The sequence below is a fragment of the Chenopodium album genome, chromosome 19 (genome assembly GCF_948465745.1).
Source record: "Chenopodium album chromosome 19, dcCheAlbu1.1, whole genome shotgun sequence".
Taxonomy (NCBI): domain Eukaryota; kingdom Viridiplantae; phylum Streptophyta; class Magnoliopsida; order Caryophyllales; family Amaranthaceae; genus Chenopodium; species Chenopodium album.
This window is the reverse complement of record NC_137852.1, coordinates 10,459,160-10,478,232: the sequence shown is the minus strand read 5'-3', so window position 1 is coordinate 10,478,232 and position 19,073 is coordinate 10,459,160.

Here is a 19,073-nt window from a genome sequence, read left to right as displayed (position 1 = left end):
TATGGGCCCTTTGATTGAGGCTGAGAATACGGGTTATAGGAAAAAGGCTTTTTTATTCCATTGTTTTGGCCTTTTGCTTCTTTTGCTTTTGATATCCTCTTCATCACTTTTGCTTTGAGAAGTTTACCACAAAATTGGCAAGTTTATTCCCATTTTGTTAAAAGGTTTCATGATTCCCCTACATAGAGAATCTCAATTATGAAATTGAAGGTGGACCATATTAAAACACCACCTCTTATCCTCCCATTGTATAGAATCTATCTTGTACTCGGGTATACCTTAAGTTTAAGTTAGGTGTACCAAAGGGTACTTCTTAAAATACGCCTTGGGGTAAACATAGTCCTAGATCAACCGGTAAGAAGATGAAGGTTTTATACTTCTATTACCTTAGACAATATACTTCTATTACCTTAGACAATATACTTCTATTACCTTAGAAAATGCGTATACAGTGAAAGACTTTAGGAGTTGGCATGTATGTTTCGTCTATTGGTTCCATCAATAATTCTTCACTCCAAATAACAATTTCATTGACTTCTTGTCACAAAAAAAAAAAAAAAAAAAAAAAAACATTGACAATCCATCTAATGGACCCACGAGTCCACGGCGCATAGAGAATGGCTTCCATCCTTTATCGAGGGATTAAAGTCTATGATTACTTTAGTATTAGAAGACAATAACACTAACAAATAGTACGTGGACAATTGAATTATGCCAACATAGTTTATATACATTTTTCGTTTTATTGGGCATTAAGAGTGAGGGGTAGCTCAACTAGACAAGTAATTAAAGTTTTCCTCCTAGTTCCTAGGATTGATTCATTCTCATTGCTGGCCTTATGGCTCTCTAAACGCCAAAATAAAACAATCGTTGTTGCATTGATTAGGTATAATAAAGTAATGACATGACTAATAAGATAAATTCTCTACTACTAAAAAATTCCCAATACTTGTTTCATTGATATTTTAGTATGGGGAAAAAGTTTCCGAAATCCAATGAGACATGAACATCTTGTAAAAAGAGTAGCTAAATTTGGTATTGGTAATCAATAGCTCTTGAAGGTCTAAAAGAGCAAGTAGAGTGTTTTGCCTAGGAAGAGCCATTGATTTGAAATTCATTACACAAAATTATTTTAGTGTTGAATGTGAAAAGGAGTTAGTGGTGGGGCATGAATGACTTGAAAGGAAAATAAAGGCCACATAACTTGCCTTACTACTATCAGTGAAGAATTGAATTAGTTGAAGAAGACAGGAACCACAAAAATAGAGACTGCCTCAAATGGAAGGGACCAAGGGAAGTAGTATCCAATATAAATACTTAGTTACTTATTGAAAAGCTCATGTGATCATTGAAATTGAATGAAGAAATATGCAAGCCATTGTTGGTGGTTAAGGCTATGGCGCGCAAGAGAGTATCAAGTAGTGGATGTTAGTTATCTTAATTGATTAAAGTATTTGAGGTGAAAGTCGAAAATGAATTATGATTAAATCCTGTGTTTTTTCATGTCCCTCCTCATTCTCTTTAAACTAACATAGAGAGAAAGGAGGAAGGGGGGTTATTAATATCTTTTGGAATATATTGGATTGTTTCATAGCTTTTCCTAACATTTTTAAATTAAAGGATCATCACAACTAGTAGATGAGAAATTAAGAATCAAACTATCCAACTTTTTATTTGGAAGATAATACATTGAAAACATAATCAAATCCTATTGCATCATTATAAATATATGAAAATCTCAAAATCTTAATCAACATGTTTTTACGAGTAACGGTAAAAGTGAAAAAAAAAATTCTTAAAATAGAATACAGTTTTACTATTCGAATTTGATTTTCATGTTTAAAATTTAAATTATACATACTATCAATAATACAATTTTGTCAATTTAAGTAAAATAATGGCCGATTATTACATATTTGCATTAATTTTTTAAGAAAAAGAGGACTATAGCAATTCTTTTTTTCTTTTGACTAGATTACTCCCTTCCATCTTTCATTCTTTGCCTTGCCTTGTCTTCCTCCATATTGGTGGGTTGGAAAATGAGGGTGTTACAAGCAATCATACATTCTCATGACTTTTTTTATCATCTCTATCTATCATTTGAGAAATGGGATTGGATTTTCTCTCTTTAGTATTTAGGTTCAAATTGGATGCTCTCTATAATATCCTTTTTGAACATCTTCACATGGCCTTTACCGACCTCCACTATTTATTGGATTAGATTCTCCTAATTTTTGGCTCTTATTTTTATTATTATTACACACTATAAATTTTTCCTAATTAAATTAAAATAAAATATAATTGAAAGAGTAAAATTGATTTTTAATTTTCTTGAACAAAATTAAATAAATGATTTGAGGAATTTGGTATAAGATGGATAGAGAAGCATGTTTAGAATGGTGTCAACCTTGTAATATGGGAAGTGCAAGGTGCATAAAATTAAACATAGGTTCGTTGCATGATGTTATGGCCAAATTTCAGTGTGACTTGTTTTTTAGGTGTTGCTTAAAAGTTAGACAAAGTAATAATTTATCTTGATCAGAAATGCTATACTAGGAACTCCCCCCAAAAATAATTGATGCAATTTTTATAAAGATTTTTGTTGTTAGAAGAATATTTGAACAGGAAATAATAAAGCTTACACAAAGAAAGTTTCAAAGTTTACTCATTTTGATCGCTGAATAATGAATATATTAAAGCAATTTTAGGTTCTACGTACAATTTAGGTTAGTTCAATTTTATCGAGTTTTTAGTCTTTTTAAAAAGTAATTTTTATAGAGGTCTTTTATGTAAAATGGAAAGAAAGGGGGTGGAGGGTGGGGTAGGGGTTCAAGTGAATACAAATTTTAAAATAAGGTCTTACCATTATGCTTGCAGTGACTTATACAAGTAGTCTTATGATGATGAGACAATCGATCTTACGTTAGTATATTTCCCAAGTTAATTGGGACAAGTCGTAAACGGGTTGTTGTTTGGTTCAAGTGGTGTTTGATTAGTTTATATATAAGTCACTTGATTCATCGTGTTTATAGGTTTTGGTTTATTTAAACGCCCTCTCATAACCCAAGCAATGCACATTTTATTAATTGAAATGTTAATGTGTTTTATGCTATTAAGAATTTGTTCTCTACCTTAAAAAACATGCACGGTTAATTGAGTCTAGTCCAATCCAATCATGTGTTAGCATAACACAAAATCATGACATATAAGCTTCAATTATTACTGTTTAAATGAAGAAAACACAATCTAAAACACTCCTAAACTCCTAAAATTATAGAACATACATCACACACTTAAGAACAAATAATCATAGAATATTTACCAAGTATTATGGTTAGATGTTTGGGCTAAGTCCATTGTCCTAAGCCCATTGACCTGGAATTACGAAAATACCCCTCCATTATCCAGCCCATCATTAGTCAGTACCAAGTACGGATTTACCCCTAATCTATCCAACTAAGTACAACTTCTGCCACCTGAAAGTACATCTATAAATAGCTCTCCAATCATTAGCAATGGGAACTTTTTCCTAATTCTCTCTCTACTTTCTCTTTCTAAAGTACGATCGCTGACTTAAGCATCGGAGGGGCTTTCCCGGGATACACCCCCGGGGCAGTTAACCTTCTCTCTCTTTTGCAGGCCTAGCTCTCTGACAGCGAGGCATAGCGGAGGGAAATTCGGACATTACTAGGACTTTGCCTTAAGACATCTTGACATTATTACCGTAACCCCGAGGAATACTCTAAGACTCCCAGGAGCAACTCTGTTTTCCAGAAACAGGTGGCGCCGTCTGTGGGGATAACAAACAAAAAGTCATGGTGAACACTAGGCGTCCCCGCAGCACCTATCAAGATGTTACTAGACAAGCTCCGATTTTCTTGACTAGACATGCTCATGTAGTCGAGGAGATATTACCCCAAGCTCGCAGCGACCCCGCTGGGGAGGTGAACAACCCTCTGGTAGTCACTCGCCGAGACTTGGATAAGCTGGCAGCCTAGATCAACAAAAACATTGAGGAACGCCTAAGGGCACTTGTCAACCCAAGAGGAGAGCCAAGTAGGCTGGGGAACGCTCCACAGCTTAATCCTCAACCTCACTTGTCCCAGCTCCATCAAGCCTCCTCTCGGCCTCAACGCCAAGACTCTCGTCGTTCGCAACCACATCAAACTCCCAACTCCCAGCAAGAGTCAAGAATTCCCCCTCGGCTTGCCAGGATACCCCCTCGACGTGCCTGGTTACCCCTTCAGCCTTCCAGCATACCCCCTCGGCCTGCCAGGATACCCCCTCGGCGTGCCTGGTTACCTCTTCGGCCTGCCAGCATACCCCCTCGGCCTGCCAGGATACCCCCTCGGTCTGCTAGCATATCCCCTCGGCTTGCCTGGGTACCCCCTCAGCATGCTTAGCCGGGGGCTATGCTTTTATCAATCGTCTCGGCATGCCTAGCCAAGGGCTATGCCTCTTATCATCTCCTCGGTATGCCTAGCAGAGGACCATGCTTCTATCAACACCTCGACATGCTAGCCCGAGGACTATGCTTCTATCAACCGTCTCGGCATTCTTAGCCGAGAGTTAAGCCTCTACCATCTCCTCGACATGCGTAGCCGAGGGCTATGTTTCTATCATCTCCTTGACAAGCTTCTATCATATCCTCATCATGCCTAGCCGAGGGATATGCATATAACAACCCCAAATCATGCCTAGTCGAGGGATATGAACCTATCATCTCCTCGGCATGCCTAGCCGAGGGATATGCTTCTACCAATCCCTTGGCGTGCCTAGCTAAGGGCTATGCTAAGATGAAAGCACCCTTTTTCAATATGAACTTTACTAGATCATGGAGGTTATTCACTCGAGGGTCTTCCACTCACAAGTTCCAAATTGCAAGGTCCTAAGCTATCCTTCCCCATCTATCATGAATATCTACAAGGTGGAGTCTGCAACCGATATGCTTGGAATGCGGACTTAAGACGTTGTTGTATCTGAGCAACTTCTCAAATTATAATGATGCCCTAGGGGCAATAAGAACTTATACTAGAAGTTATTTCTTTTAATAGTGCATCATTTTCATTTTTCAGGATGGTTATCTACATAGCTGCCTAAAGCTTTAAAATCTCAGGTTTTTATTATCTTCTCAAAAAGCACCGGTCCTTCTTTCGTACAAGACACCCTGGGTCGCTAACTAAGGTTATCAATAACAAGTTTGTTCCAATGTTTGGGGCAAAATGCTAGCCTATACTCAATCTTTGAGATAGTGTCCTGGCGAATCGTTAAAATAACAAAAGGCTCGTTTAGCCCTCGGCCTATCCCAAAAGTTGGGATAGCGTACCCCTCATATATTTATAACTTGGGGCTCGTTTAGCCCTCGGCCTATCCTAAAAGTTGGGATAGCCTACCTCTCATACATATATAACAAGGGGCTCGTTTAGCCCTCAACTTATCTTAAGATTTGAGATAACGTACTTCTCCTCGGCCTATCCTAAAAGTTGGGATAGCCTAGCTCTCATACATATATAATAAGGGGCTCGTTTATCCCTCAACCTATCTCAAGATTTGGGATAACGTACTTCCCTTCAGCCTATCCCAAAAGTTGGGATGAACTACCTCTCATACATCTATAACAAGGTTCTCGTTTTGCCCCGAGCCTATCTCAAGGTTCGGGAGAGCGTACCTCACTTATAACAATAACATAGGGCTCGTTTAGCCCCCAACCTATCCCTATGATAGGAATAGCATACCTCTCATCTATTTTTATTAGGAGGCTTACTTCGGCCGGAAGATCTCTTCAATACAAGTCAAGCGCACCCTGGGGACTAGCCTCTACAACATCAACAAAATTTAAAAGTTAGAGATAGTCATCAAGCTTCAATTAGGAGAAAAATAATTATCTTGGGTTTGTGACAAACTCAAAACAAGGCATACCCCAGGCTCTCAGCGTCGCTATCTAAGGCTTAGCTCCCGGCTTATCTATATCACCCCACAACCTTGGGTAATTTTTAGCAAAGATAATGCATGCCAAACTCTTGGCTAATACACCCAGCTCGAGCAAGCTCTTGGTACTTGAAGCCAGGCCCTCGGCCTAGAGGAGGCCTCAACATGACAAGTCAAGCCCATCAGCATCTCTCAGCATAGAGTATTCTCTTTACTCCTTCCGCTTGGCCTATTAAATCACCTTCTTAGCTTGGCCTATTCTATCATTCTCTCAACTTGGCCTCCCTCCGCTCGGCCTATTCAATCACTCTCTCAACTTGGCCTCTCTCCGCTCGGCCTATTCAATCACTCTCTCAGCCTCCCTCCGCTCGGGGTATGAAGCTTCTTGGTTTATTTCTCAAGATACCTCGGCTTGGGGTATAAAGCTTCTTGGTTTATTTCTCAAGATACCTCGGCTTGGGGTATAAAACACTTGGTTTATTTCTCAAAGTACCTCTGTCTGGGGGTATAAGTCACTTGGTTTATTTTTTTTCAAGTACCTCTGATTAGAGCTATAAAGCTTCTTGGGTTATTCTCAAAGTGCCTCGGCCCGGGGTATAAAGCTCTCGGATTTATTTCTCAAAGTACTCCCACTTGGGGGTATAAGTCACTTGGTTTATTTCTCAAAGTAACTTCGCCCGGGGGTATAAGTCACTTGATTTTATTTCTCAAACTACCTTAACACCCCGGATAGCATGTCCTCTTCTCACTCTCATTCAATGCTCCTTCACCCCGGGGTATAGCTCCCTCACCCCGGGGTATAGCTCCTTCACCCTGGGGTATAGCTCCAACACCCCGGAGAGCATGCCCTCTTCTCACTCACTCAATTCTCCTTCACCCCGGGGTATAGCTCCCTCACCCCGGGGTATAGCTCCAACACCCCGGAGAGCATGCCCTCTTCTCACTCTCACTCAATGCTCCTTCACCCCGGGGTATAGCTCCCTCACCCCGGGGTATAGCTCCAACACCCCGGAGAGCATGCCCTCTTCTCACTCTCACTCAATGCTCCTTCACCCCGGGGTATAGCTCCCTCACCCTGGGGTATAGCTCCCTCACCCCGAAGAGCATGCCCTCTTCTCACTCTCACTCAATACTCCTTCACCCCAGGGTATAGCTCCCTCACCCCGGGGGTTAGCTTCCTCACCCCGGAGAGCATGCCCTCTTCTCACTCTCACTCAATGCTCCCTCACCCCGGGGTAGCGCACCTCACCCTTCCTCTCAAAAAATTCTAAGTAAAAGCCAAATGTTCTCACCTCACCGATCCCTCACCCCGGGGGTAAAATTCAAACCTCTCATATCTCTCTCGGGGTTGTCGCGCACCAAGGCCCGCCAGGCACCCCCTCGGCATCCCCGGTCTGACACTCGGCTCGACTAGCAAGGCCTTCGGCCATCGCCTTTCCTCTCAGCTATCCAACCGCAAAGCTATCCTCTCATCTCAAATTTTTCTAAGTAAATGCCCTATCTCTTTAAACATAAGTCTCAGCTATGCATAGCTCACCCTCTCCTAGGGGTAATAGACCGAGTGCACCACTCAAGGAAAACCCCTCGGATCCCTCGGCCTGCTCCGCACACTCACCCCCTCGGTATACGCTGCTACCCTCTCAGCGTCTCCCTCAACTCGGGTTTTCACACCCCTGCGACACCTAGCAGCCCTTCAACACTCTAGCTAAATACCCCCAGAAAATTCGAAAAATATCACTCACTTTCTCGGCATTCGCACTAGCTACCCCCTCAGCCTAGGCACATCCCTCGGCCTAGACACCTGCTCTCACGCTCACATCTCTCACTCTCTCGGCGTTCGCATCATAACCCCCTCGACAACACCGAGCAACCTTTCAGCAAAAGCCGAGCATTCGACTTGGCTCCCCCCTCAACTTTCCTCACCTCAGCCTACCCGAGAATTAAAAATATATATATATATATATATATATATATATATATATATATATATATATACATACAAAGTCCGATTCAGGCATCATGACTTACAACATTCGAAATTCAAACACAAAACCGAAAATTCCCGCAAAACCGAACACACCCAGCAGGAATTCGCATTCACACTCAAAATTCAAAAACTCAGAAAAATTATCAAAGTCAAACCCAAATTCCAATATTCCTAGGCAAATGCAAGTACGGTGGGAGTTCATATGTTTCAAGCTAAGAAGATGGCAACTCATCAAAACCATGGTTCAACTGGGCCTAAAGTAATACTTGAGCCCAGAATATCACCATTGAGGGATTAAAGCTTTATTACAAGCTTAATTAGCATTGAATCATCACCAGCTTATCTCAAAAAGCCCCAAGGGTAGGGGAAATGGAGACAAGACATGCCTTCAGCAAAATACATGGAGCTCAACCTGAAGAAAAATATTCTAAAAAGGGAAAAATCATCAGTTGTGCCTAAGCCCTCATCAGACTTAGCCCCCCAAACTGCTCAATCATCAGAATGAAAATACTCTCAATGCATTGCTTGGGGCTGGTTTTCACCCTTGCAAGTCGCTTGGGGCTCTTTTTAGCCCTCAGATTCACTTGGGGCTTGTTTTAGCCCTCGGGTATACCTCGGGATTCTCTCCGGTATATCAGACAACTCTTCTCTTATCTTTACTCCGCGTGATATCCGAACTTCATGCGATCTCGTTCCCACATCACGCGTGGGGCTAAATGTTTGGGCTAAGTCCATTGTCCTAAGCCCATTGACCTGGAATTACGAAAATACCCCTCCATTATCCAGCCCATCATTAGTCAGTACCAAGTACGGATTTACCCCTAATCTATCCAACTAAGTACAACTTCTGCCACCTGAAAGTACATCTATAAATAGCTCTCCAATCATTAGCAATGGGAACTTTTTCCTAATTCTCTCTCTACTTTCTCTTTCTAAAGTACGATCGCTGACTTAAGCATCGGAGGGGCTTTCCCGGGATACACCCCCGGGGCAGTTAACCTTCTCTCTCTTTTGCAGGCCTAGCTCTCTGACAGCGAGACATAGCGGAGGGAAATTCGGACATTACTAGGACTTTGCCTTAAGACATCTTGACATTATTACCGTAACCCCGAGGAATACTCTAAGACTCCCAGGAGCAACTCTGTTTTCCAGAAACAGTTAGGTATGTAGGACAATAGCGTTAGACTCCATTTGTTCTTCTTTGCTCAACTCACTCTTATATTTTACTTGACATCATTTTGTGTTCTTTCTAATTTTTTTAATCATTATACCCCTCTTACATGTACTTTATATCTAACTGCATAAAAATTTTATAAAAATTTACATTCACTTTTACTTTATCTTACACCTAATTAATTACATTTTATAAAAATTTCTTATGCTATACGACATGTTATATTGATCAATAACTGAATAAAACTTAAAATAGCGAAATTACGGTTTGTTTGTATAAACAATGTTTCTTAGGATATAGGTTTAAACATTCCCTACATGTGATGATATTAGGATCGGTCGTTATCGGCCAATCGTAATGCCAAATTTAAGCACGTTTTTTTTATTACCATCTTTCATGAACCACATGCATGCATGCTCTCTCATGCAATTTTAGCCTTCTAGACTTATCGACTCCCGTGACAATTCCTTTAATTTTTGCACCAATATAAATATTTTTTGATTTTTTCCCAAATTGCATCATACATAATACATTAAAGTGGCGAAGCTAGAATTCAAGAGCATTACATAATTCACAATTCAATGACTATATTAAACTGTTACATTAGTAAAACAATTTTGGTGTGTAACTATCTATAGTTTTATGTGTTATATTGATATTGTTATTTGTAACTTGAGATTAATCAACATGTACACTGTTGTTATTTGTAAAATATATACAAGTATATAGTCGACCAGCTGAACTTTGAAATATGAGTCTCCGTGATTAAATGAAAATTAATGACTTGTTGCCCAAGTAACGACCTATTTAGGCCGCCTTAATAGATTTTAGAAATTTTAATTTGGATCATGGAAAACAGTACATAAGAGCAATCGATGTAAATTTTAATAGTTCATATTACAAATTAAGGAAATTCTACATAATACCCATGAGGTATTGATTATTAAAAGTTCCACGTTGTAACCTCAAGGTTCCAAAAGTGATTAAGTTGTACCCCTGCCGTTATCCTTCCGTTACATGTAGCCGTTAGTGGGTCCACTTTACACCTATTTAATTTTTTTCCTCGATTTTCGTGCTAAAAAATGTCCCATGCCCTAAAGGCCGAGCTCAGATTTTGCAAAAAAATATGTAAATGCCTCATTTTGTGAATTCGAATTCCCATAGTTAAATTTAAAATTCATAAAACGAGGCTTTTATGTTATTTTTTTGCAAATCCGAGTTCAATTTGGATCCTTTAAAGCTAAAATGACCCCTAAAACCTTTAATGAGACATTTTAAGCACGAAAATCGAGAGAAAAAAAAATAAATTGGTGTGAAGTGGACCCCACTAACGGCAACATGTAACGGAGGAATAACGACAGGGGTACTACAGCTTAATCACTTTTGGGACCTTGAGGTTATAACGTGGAATTTTTCAAAGAGAGGGGCACAACGTGGAATAGTCAATACCTCATGGGTATTATGTAGAATTTCCCTACAAATTAATATAGATTTGACCAATATAGAATTAAATAATCATTTTTCTTCAACCAGTACAAACATGCCACACCAAATTAAACCAGTAAGAACATGCCACACCAAATTAAAAAGCTTTTTTTCATTATAAGTTTATTGGGCTTAAAATGTATCTCAGTTTTTTCTCAGCCAAACACTTCCATTAAAGGTTATAATTTGCGATCAAAACTCTCTTTTTGTCCCAAAACCCTTCTAATAACGGCTAGCTAACACCCTCTTCACGTCACTTCATTGGTGCAATCAATACGAAACAAAGAAAGTACGTGCTTAGTCAATTAGATAAATGGAAGCAATAGGATTAAGAGACTATTGCTCCTAGGAATCTCCTTTTCCGAAGGACAATCATAAGGCAATAGCAAAAAAGCACTGGTTCATAACAAATTGGAGGTTAAATACACATGCATTTGTGCTATTCATTATCTTCTGGCATCTTAGTTTATTTTCTCCTTGTATAATTATCACATACTCTTACTTTATGCTCTTCCGGAGTTTGTGACCTATTGTTTGCTTATAACTAAAAAGTCCAATGTTTAAATATGCAGTACAGTGCATTATTATTGTTCTGAATTAAAGGAAAATAATTTTTTTATCATTAGAAATAAATTACTTACTTCGTATTAGTTATAGAGGATGCCGGAGTTTCTCATAGTGAGAAACACATCACATGACATTTTCGTAAATAAACTATTAATTTTATTCAAGTTTATTCAATTGTGGAGCCCACAACAATGAAAAAGTTGTTAATTTATTCACGAAAATGACCCTATGAGATGGAGAAACAGGGAATTTTCCTTTATTATATGTAGCATGTAGGTGCAATACTGCAGTGTAATTAGCTTGCCAAAACAAACTTCTAGTGACAACATACTAATACTGTAATACAAATTACTTGGCTACTATTTCTTTTTTGGTGAATTAATTATTTTCTGTAATGATATAAGAATATACGAAACAGATAAATGGAACAGTTGATTTAAGGCCTTGTTTTGTTCAATTTATTTTTGGTGAAATTAAATATTTTTACCAAACACATGAATCAACTTCTCAAACTTTTACTTACTACAACCTATTTATACTATACGAAGTATAAAAGTAATATTTACCAATTAAAATTATATTTATTGGTTTTAATTTCTTTTTTATCGGTTCTTCAAAGTTACTAATTAGTTATTTACCAATTATTTCTTATATTTTGTATAACTAGTTATTAGTTAGAAGACCAACTCAACCAAAAGTTTAAACTTATAGTTGTAGCCCAAAATCGATTTATATAAGTTCAAGATCGGTTTATAACTCTATCAAAGACTAAGGATGACTAGGTGAGAATTTAATAATATGAAATATAGTTGTTATGGGTACATATAATTTTAGTGGAAGATAAATATAATAATATAATAGTGAATCTTTGTATAAAATATAGAATGAAAAAGGTAATGTAACTTATTAAAAATAATTGGAAAAAAAAAAAAAAAAAAAAAAAAAAAACATTGTCAAATATATCTTGTAGTACAGAGGACGTACAGAAGTAGGGAAAGGCAATGAATTAGAAAGGCACATTACTCCAACTAAATGTGGATGGTAGGCCAATCCAAGATTGGTTGGGCTAGCTAGTTAGAGGCAAGTTGGGTGATAGAGTGTAAAACATGTTAAGCCTCAATAATCCGTTTAAGCTTTTGGTTGAGTTGATTCTTTAATATGATATCATAGCTAACATGATATAAAGATCATAGGTTCACATCTTATCCACCCTCACTTCAAACTTTCAAGTGGAATATATATTAAGCGCTAGGTATGAGGAGGGATTATGCTGCATGCATACACATTTCAAGCCCAAGGGCTCTTGTGTGAGGGGGCATGGTAGAGTATAAAACATATTCATGGTCCTCAATTATTAGCTTAAACTTTTTGTTGAGTTGGTCCTTAAACATCAGGTAGGACCAACCTAGTTTTGTTTACGGGTTTCGTTGGATTGTGCACAAGTTGGCTAGGGCAAATCCAGCTTTGGCTAATTGAGTTGTGGGTTGAGCAAGTTAGGTAGCTTGGTTCAAGAATTCGGAATTAGGTTGGGTAATCTTTTAGAAAGTTGTGTATTTGATTGGTTGGGGCAGGTTCGACCGGGTTCTAGTAGGCCATGTTTAACCAACTCAATGGATATCCCTACCTCCAACAAGCTAGCTCACACAGTTTTATTGATAGCGTGAAAAATGATGTGAATGTGTTTACCTAAATGGTGTAGTTTTCTCACCATTTCAATGGAAATTTTCATTAATTTGAATTGCATTGGAGTTGGATGTTTGTTAGGGGTCATGTAACATACGAGTAGCTTTTTCATTTGAAATTGTTGCACTACAAGCAACTTTTTGTACTAAAAAAAAAGCTCTAAGTCGATAACTCCAAATTAGCAAGACATTGAGTTGAGACTTTTTATGGTCCATGTAATATATCATTATAATGTGTATCTTTATGCATTAGTGGTCCTAGTCATTTGGTGTAAGTCTCAAACAAATACTCATTATTTATTTAACTATTTATTTTTAGCATTTTCTGTTTACAAATATAAAGATTTTGATGTCAGAAATTTGAGAGAGCGATAGTTCAATGCAATTTTATAGGACTTATTCTATTCTATCGGATACGTTTCTTGAGAGAGACCAATGCTTGACTTAGAATTTAATCCTAAACCGTTGTCAAAAAAAAAAAAAAAAAAAAAAAAAGAATTTAATCCTATATTCTTGTATCTACAAAAGAATTATCTTAATTTTTTATCGTTTTGTATGCGAACTATCTTGCTCGAAATATCCCTATCACTTTGATTATATAGCGTGTATGGTGTATTCTTATTTAATTATTCTAAAGCAAATTTTATTGACATAAGTAAATAAATTTATGAACTTTGACGTTAATATTATAGTCTATCAAACGAGTTATAAAATTCTTTGTTACTCCAAAGACTCATTTGTGTGATTATTGGCGAAATATTTAGCTCTTATATGCACTTAGGGGGCGTTTGTTATGAACAATGAAAATGGAGTGGAAAGGAAACATATAAGAGGGAGGAAATGAATCATTTAACTCCAAAAACTCATTTGTGTGACGACTTTAAAAGCTACATTTTTCTTCATAAAATAGTATAAATTTCGACTTGAATCGAGTTTGATACTCCTTCACAACCACCACCACCACAACAACAACAACAACAACAACAACAAAAAAGTGTGGCAACGTAGAATAGGAGAAACTTAAGATTTTAAGAGTAAAGCTGTTTTAAAACGAACTTATTTAAACTTATTTTTTACGACCAATCTGATCACAACCTATTTAATAATCATGCAGGAGAAGGTAATAAACTTTCTAAATTTGTTTTACAAAAATACAATATTTTTGGAGCCATATTAGTTGAAATGTGGTATACGTTAGGTAGACTGAAAACATTATGGTTTTCTCCTTCTCGAGTGAAAAATATGGTTCAGCATGCTTACTTGCTCTTGCAACTTCTCTTAAAAAAGAAGTGGCTCATGAACAAACAAATTGTCATTAATTGGGGTCCAAATAATGCACTGGGTTGGATTATGCACTAAGAAGCATGCGCATAAGTCCTTTGTCATACAAGTACATCTTTGGTGAGACGTTATTTTATTTTATTATATTTTTGTATTAAGGACTTTAAGGTTATTTCATTATAAAATATAACTAGACACCTTAAATAAAGGGGAGATAAATCACAACATAAGGTGAGGTTTGCCCATGCACGGGCCAAAGCCACATACAACTGTGCTAGGTTATGTTTTAGTTACATGTTCAAGTAAAATTTCACAAAATTAACATAACGAGTATGTAGTGTCTTTTTTTTTCTTGTTGGACCAATATATTTCATTATTTTAGTGCCATCTTTAATTTTTTTGGTGAGAAACAAGTCCGAAGAAAAGCGTCGAAAGAACATAGGAATTAACTCTCAATCTTTGAGCAAAATTATAAGATATCAAGTAGGATTGAGTAATAGTATGGCTTTTGTGCCTTCCATTGAAATGGAAGTTTGGTTAGAACATGAGTGGGAATTATAGGTGAAAGTGTGCAGGACAAAAGGCGAAGCACTAATCGTACGGCTTATCGCAAATAAAAATCGTACGGCAGAGGAAAGGGATTTTCTCTAAAGTACTAAACACAATGAATCAAAAATTGAACACGTATCAATGTCAAAGTGGAAAATCATTGACCCTATCTAACCCGGAGCCCACTATGGATAGGGTCTAATTAACTCCTACCGGTACTTATTTTATCTTTTTTTTCCCCTTCTTTTCAAGAACACAAACTTTCATATGTGGCTGATCACAGGGCCAATCATTATGAAGGTTACTCAATTAGTATTATAAGGTTATTTGTTTATTGTTTTATAGGGATTACTCGGTCAATGTAATAGGAGTTACTTTGTTTTTTTAAGTGGCCACATGATGTGGCCAATCGCATACAAAACGTAGAAATCCTATTAGATTGAAAATAGAGAAAAAGATGAACTTATGACTTTTAGAAAGGAAAAAAAAAACAAAAACAAGCCGAATTTATCACAATCTCCACCCATTCATTAGATTAGACGAGTACAAAAGTGCAAAACTAATCCGTGTGATTATGGTGTACTACTCTTGACTAAATGAGGTTTGATACATAGATTAAGAGCATATATAGCTACATTCTATTTGAAAGTGAGGGGTAGTTAATAGCACAAGTCAAACTAGTATATTGAGGGCAAATTTCAGTTCAATTCAGTTCAGCCTTAATTTCAATTCAGTTCAGTTCCTAATCTCCTTCTCTCATAAGATATTCATTTCAATTCAGTTCAGCTCCAATTAGTTCAGTTCAGCTCCAATCAGTTCAATTCAGCTCAATTCAATAAATGTGAAAAGGCCCTGAGTATTTGAAAAGTTTTCTAGCTGGAGCTGTCAAAAACCGAACCGAACTGGTGAATCCGAACCGTTTCGAACTGTTTCGAAAAGGAACCGAATCGATAAGAACGAACCTGTTATTTTAAGACCGTAAACCGACCCGACCCAATTTTTCAAAACCTGAAACTGAACCGATCCAAATATTTGAGAACTGTTAATGAACCGTACCCGTTATCAAGCCGAACTAATAAAACCTGAAACCGAGAACAACCCGAACCGAGTACTTCCGAACCCGATAACAACCCAACCCATTGTAAACCGACACCGTTTAATTCTGAAAAAATCCCGATAAACCCAAATCACTTACAACCTGTAACTGGTTAGGACCGAACCGTTTATAACCCGCAATAAGTTATGACCAAACAGTTTACAACCTGTAACCAGTTATAACCAAACCGTTTATAACCCGTTATCAACGTAGGGTTTGTTTTTTGAATTACGAAGTATTTATATTGAATTGGTTTGGATTGTTGATATCATTGAAACTCTTATGCTAAAATATTATCGTCCTTTTACGAGTAATGGCTTATGGAACACTATATTGTATTAAAAAAAATCTGAATCAAAAGCTAAATCTAGATTTGTTTTTATCATTTGATCCTGAAAATCATTATACAAAAAAGGAAAGCTAAACAACTAATTAATCCTCCGTATGATCTACTGGAATAACTAATTAAAGAATGTTGAGGATATACCAGAAGATATACGTTAATGAAACCCTTTAAAACCGGCGAATCAGTTTTCAAACCGACTGAGTTCAATTCGAACCGATTATAACTTGAATTGATTACAACCCAACCTGATTAGGACCCGATATATGTTTTAATCCAAAACCAGCTTTAAATTGACAAACCCCGTTTTTAAACTAGCTGAATTTAACCCGAACCGATTATGATCGAACCAATTATAACCCGACCCGATTAGAACCCGAACCAAAAAGAAACTGTGATAAAAATAAACCAAACTGAACCGACCCGAAAGTATTTAAAACCGACTCGAAATGATTCGATTATAATTCCAATCTGTTAAAAACCGACCCGTTACAAACCGAAAACCGATAAACCGAACCCAAAACCAAACCGAAAACCCGATTGACACCCCTAGCTGGAGGTGGTGTATGTAGAGTTTAATAGTTTTGCTTCAAACTAAATAAATAAAAAGGTCACATTATTTATTAGCTCATACAAATGATCGATAAATTAATGTGAATTTAATTTAAATAATAACTAATAAGGTTAAATTTGAAACTTTGATTTAATTTAAACTAAATTAATGTATCAAATGTCTGTAATTAAATATACTTCCAATTATTTAGAGCTAAGAGTACAATTAGGTACTCAATTTTTCCTTTTTTCACCTTTTAGGTACTCAATTTTTTTTGCTTTGCTTTTGGGTACTCGAAGTGATTTTCAGGTGAACTAACTCACCACTAACTCATCACTAACCATACCTAATTAAAAAAATTAATATTTAAAAAAAAAATTTCTTAACTTTGACTCATAAACTAGCCGTTATTACTCTATTTAAAGGGGCATGAACTTGCCAAAAAAAATGCCATGAAAACACCTGCAAAACACTAGCAGCACTCTATGGCAAATTCACCATGTTTTCTTAACAAAATTTCATCCAAAACGATTTTCCCTGATTCAATTTCAATAAAATAAAATAAAAAAAAAACGCAGCAACGCATGCAGAAGCTGTAGACCAGCAACAAATATCATCAAAACAGGTTCATTCACCATGTCTATTTAGGCACAAATTCTTCAACAAGGTTTTCCCAGATTTTTTAGAAAAAAAAAAAAAAAAAAAAACAGAAACAGAAAACAACATGCAATCAACATTCAACAACAACACTAGCTTAATCCAACAACAAACAACAACAAAGCAACAAATTTAACACAAAAAACACAAGCAATCGACATCATCAATTTGTTCAAAAAAACCCCAAAAAATCGAAAACCCTAGGTTGCAAATAACATCAAGAAATGGGCAAAAAATTCAAAATATATATCAAAATAACAACATAATCCATGAGTAATTGAGCTTACCTCAAAAAAATGGCGGCTTTTGGTGTCGTTTTCCCCATAATCGAGCCCAAGCTTGCTCGTGTTCTTCGACAATGACACAGCAGAATTTCCAGAAAAGGAAAGAATAAAGGGAGCAAAAAGGGGAATAAAGAATAAGAAAGGGAAAAAAATTAAGGGTAACCCGCGAATTTTTTTAATCGGGTGGGGCCACTTTCTCTTAACCAAGGTACTGATTTCTTTAACTAAAGGTACTGAATTCTTAGGCTGATTTATTTTTTTTTGGCCGGAATTCTTAACTCAGTACCCAAAAGCAAAGTAAAAAAAATTGAGTACCTAAACGGTGAAAAAGGAAGAATTGAGGTCCTGTTCTCATTGACTGAACTCAGTTGAACTGAACTGAACTGAACTCAGCTGAACTGAACTGAACTGAACTGAACTCAGCTGAACTGAACTGAACTGAACTGAACTGAAATGAATATTTTATAAGAGAAGGAAATTAGGAGCTGAACTGAACTGAACTGAACTGAATTGAGCTGAACTGAACTGAACTGAACTCAGCTGAACTGAACTGAACTGAACTGAATTTCAACGTAAGAGAACAGGCCCTCAATTTGTGCTTAACTCAATTATTTACTTTTGCTAAAGACCCTCAATTAAAAAATTAAAAAAAAAAAAAAAAAAAAAGGAAATATCTCTCTTTTCTTTTTTAAAAAATATTTTTGTTCACCCCAAAAAAAAAAAAAGAGGGAGAGAGAATTGATGATCGAATCTCTAGTGAAAAATTACTTGCTTTAGCTTTAACGAACTCGTGTAGGCAAATATGATCCCATCATTTTGGCAAACAATAATATTGGACTAAGATTAAGAGTATCTTCCACTTACAATTAGGGGTTCATATAAATTTGTCAACTAACCGTCCTTAGTAAACACCCACCCTAGAAATCCCGTTCTATTCATTATTTTTCTTGTTGCCGATCAATTAGGCTTCGCAACGAAGATCGGCATCTTTTTTTTTCCTTGTAGAATATTTTAATTTCTTTGTACAATCCTGAATTGTGCTTAATTTTTTTGGGTTTTGGGTTTCGGATTTTTTATTTTTTTTTGTCAGGAGGGTTTTGGAATTTTTATAAGCATAGTTTTGATTTTAGTTTTCTTAAAAAAATTTAGCTCCTAAATACATTTTTAAAATCCCTTTTTAAAAATAAGGCGGTTTGATTATTTTTTTTATTTTTCCATTTCTTAACAAATTAAATTGACGAATAGGTTAAATGGTGGCAATATCAATGTTTTTCGTTTTTTTTTTTGGGGAGAGATAAAATTTAACAAAAAAAATCATAAAAAAAATAATTAAAAGATTTAGGGCCTGTTCACATTTACTGAACTGAGTTGAACTGAACTGATTGGAGCTGAACTGAACTGAACTGAACTGAACTGAATGGAGCTGAACTGAACTGAGCTGAAATGAATATTTTTTGAGAGAATAAAATTAGGAGCTGAACTGAACT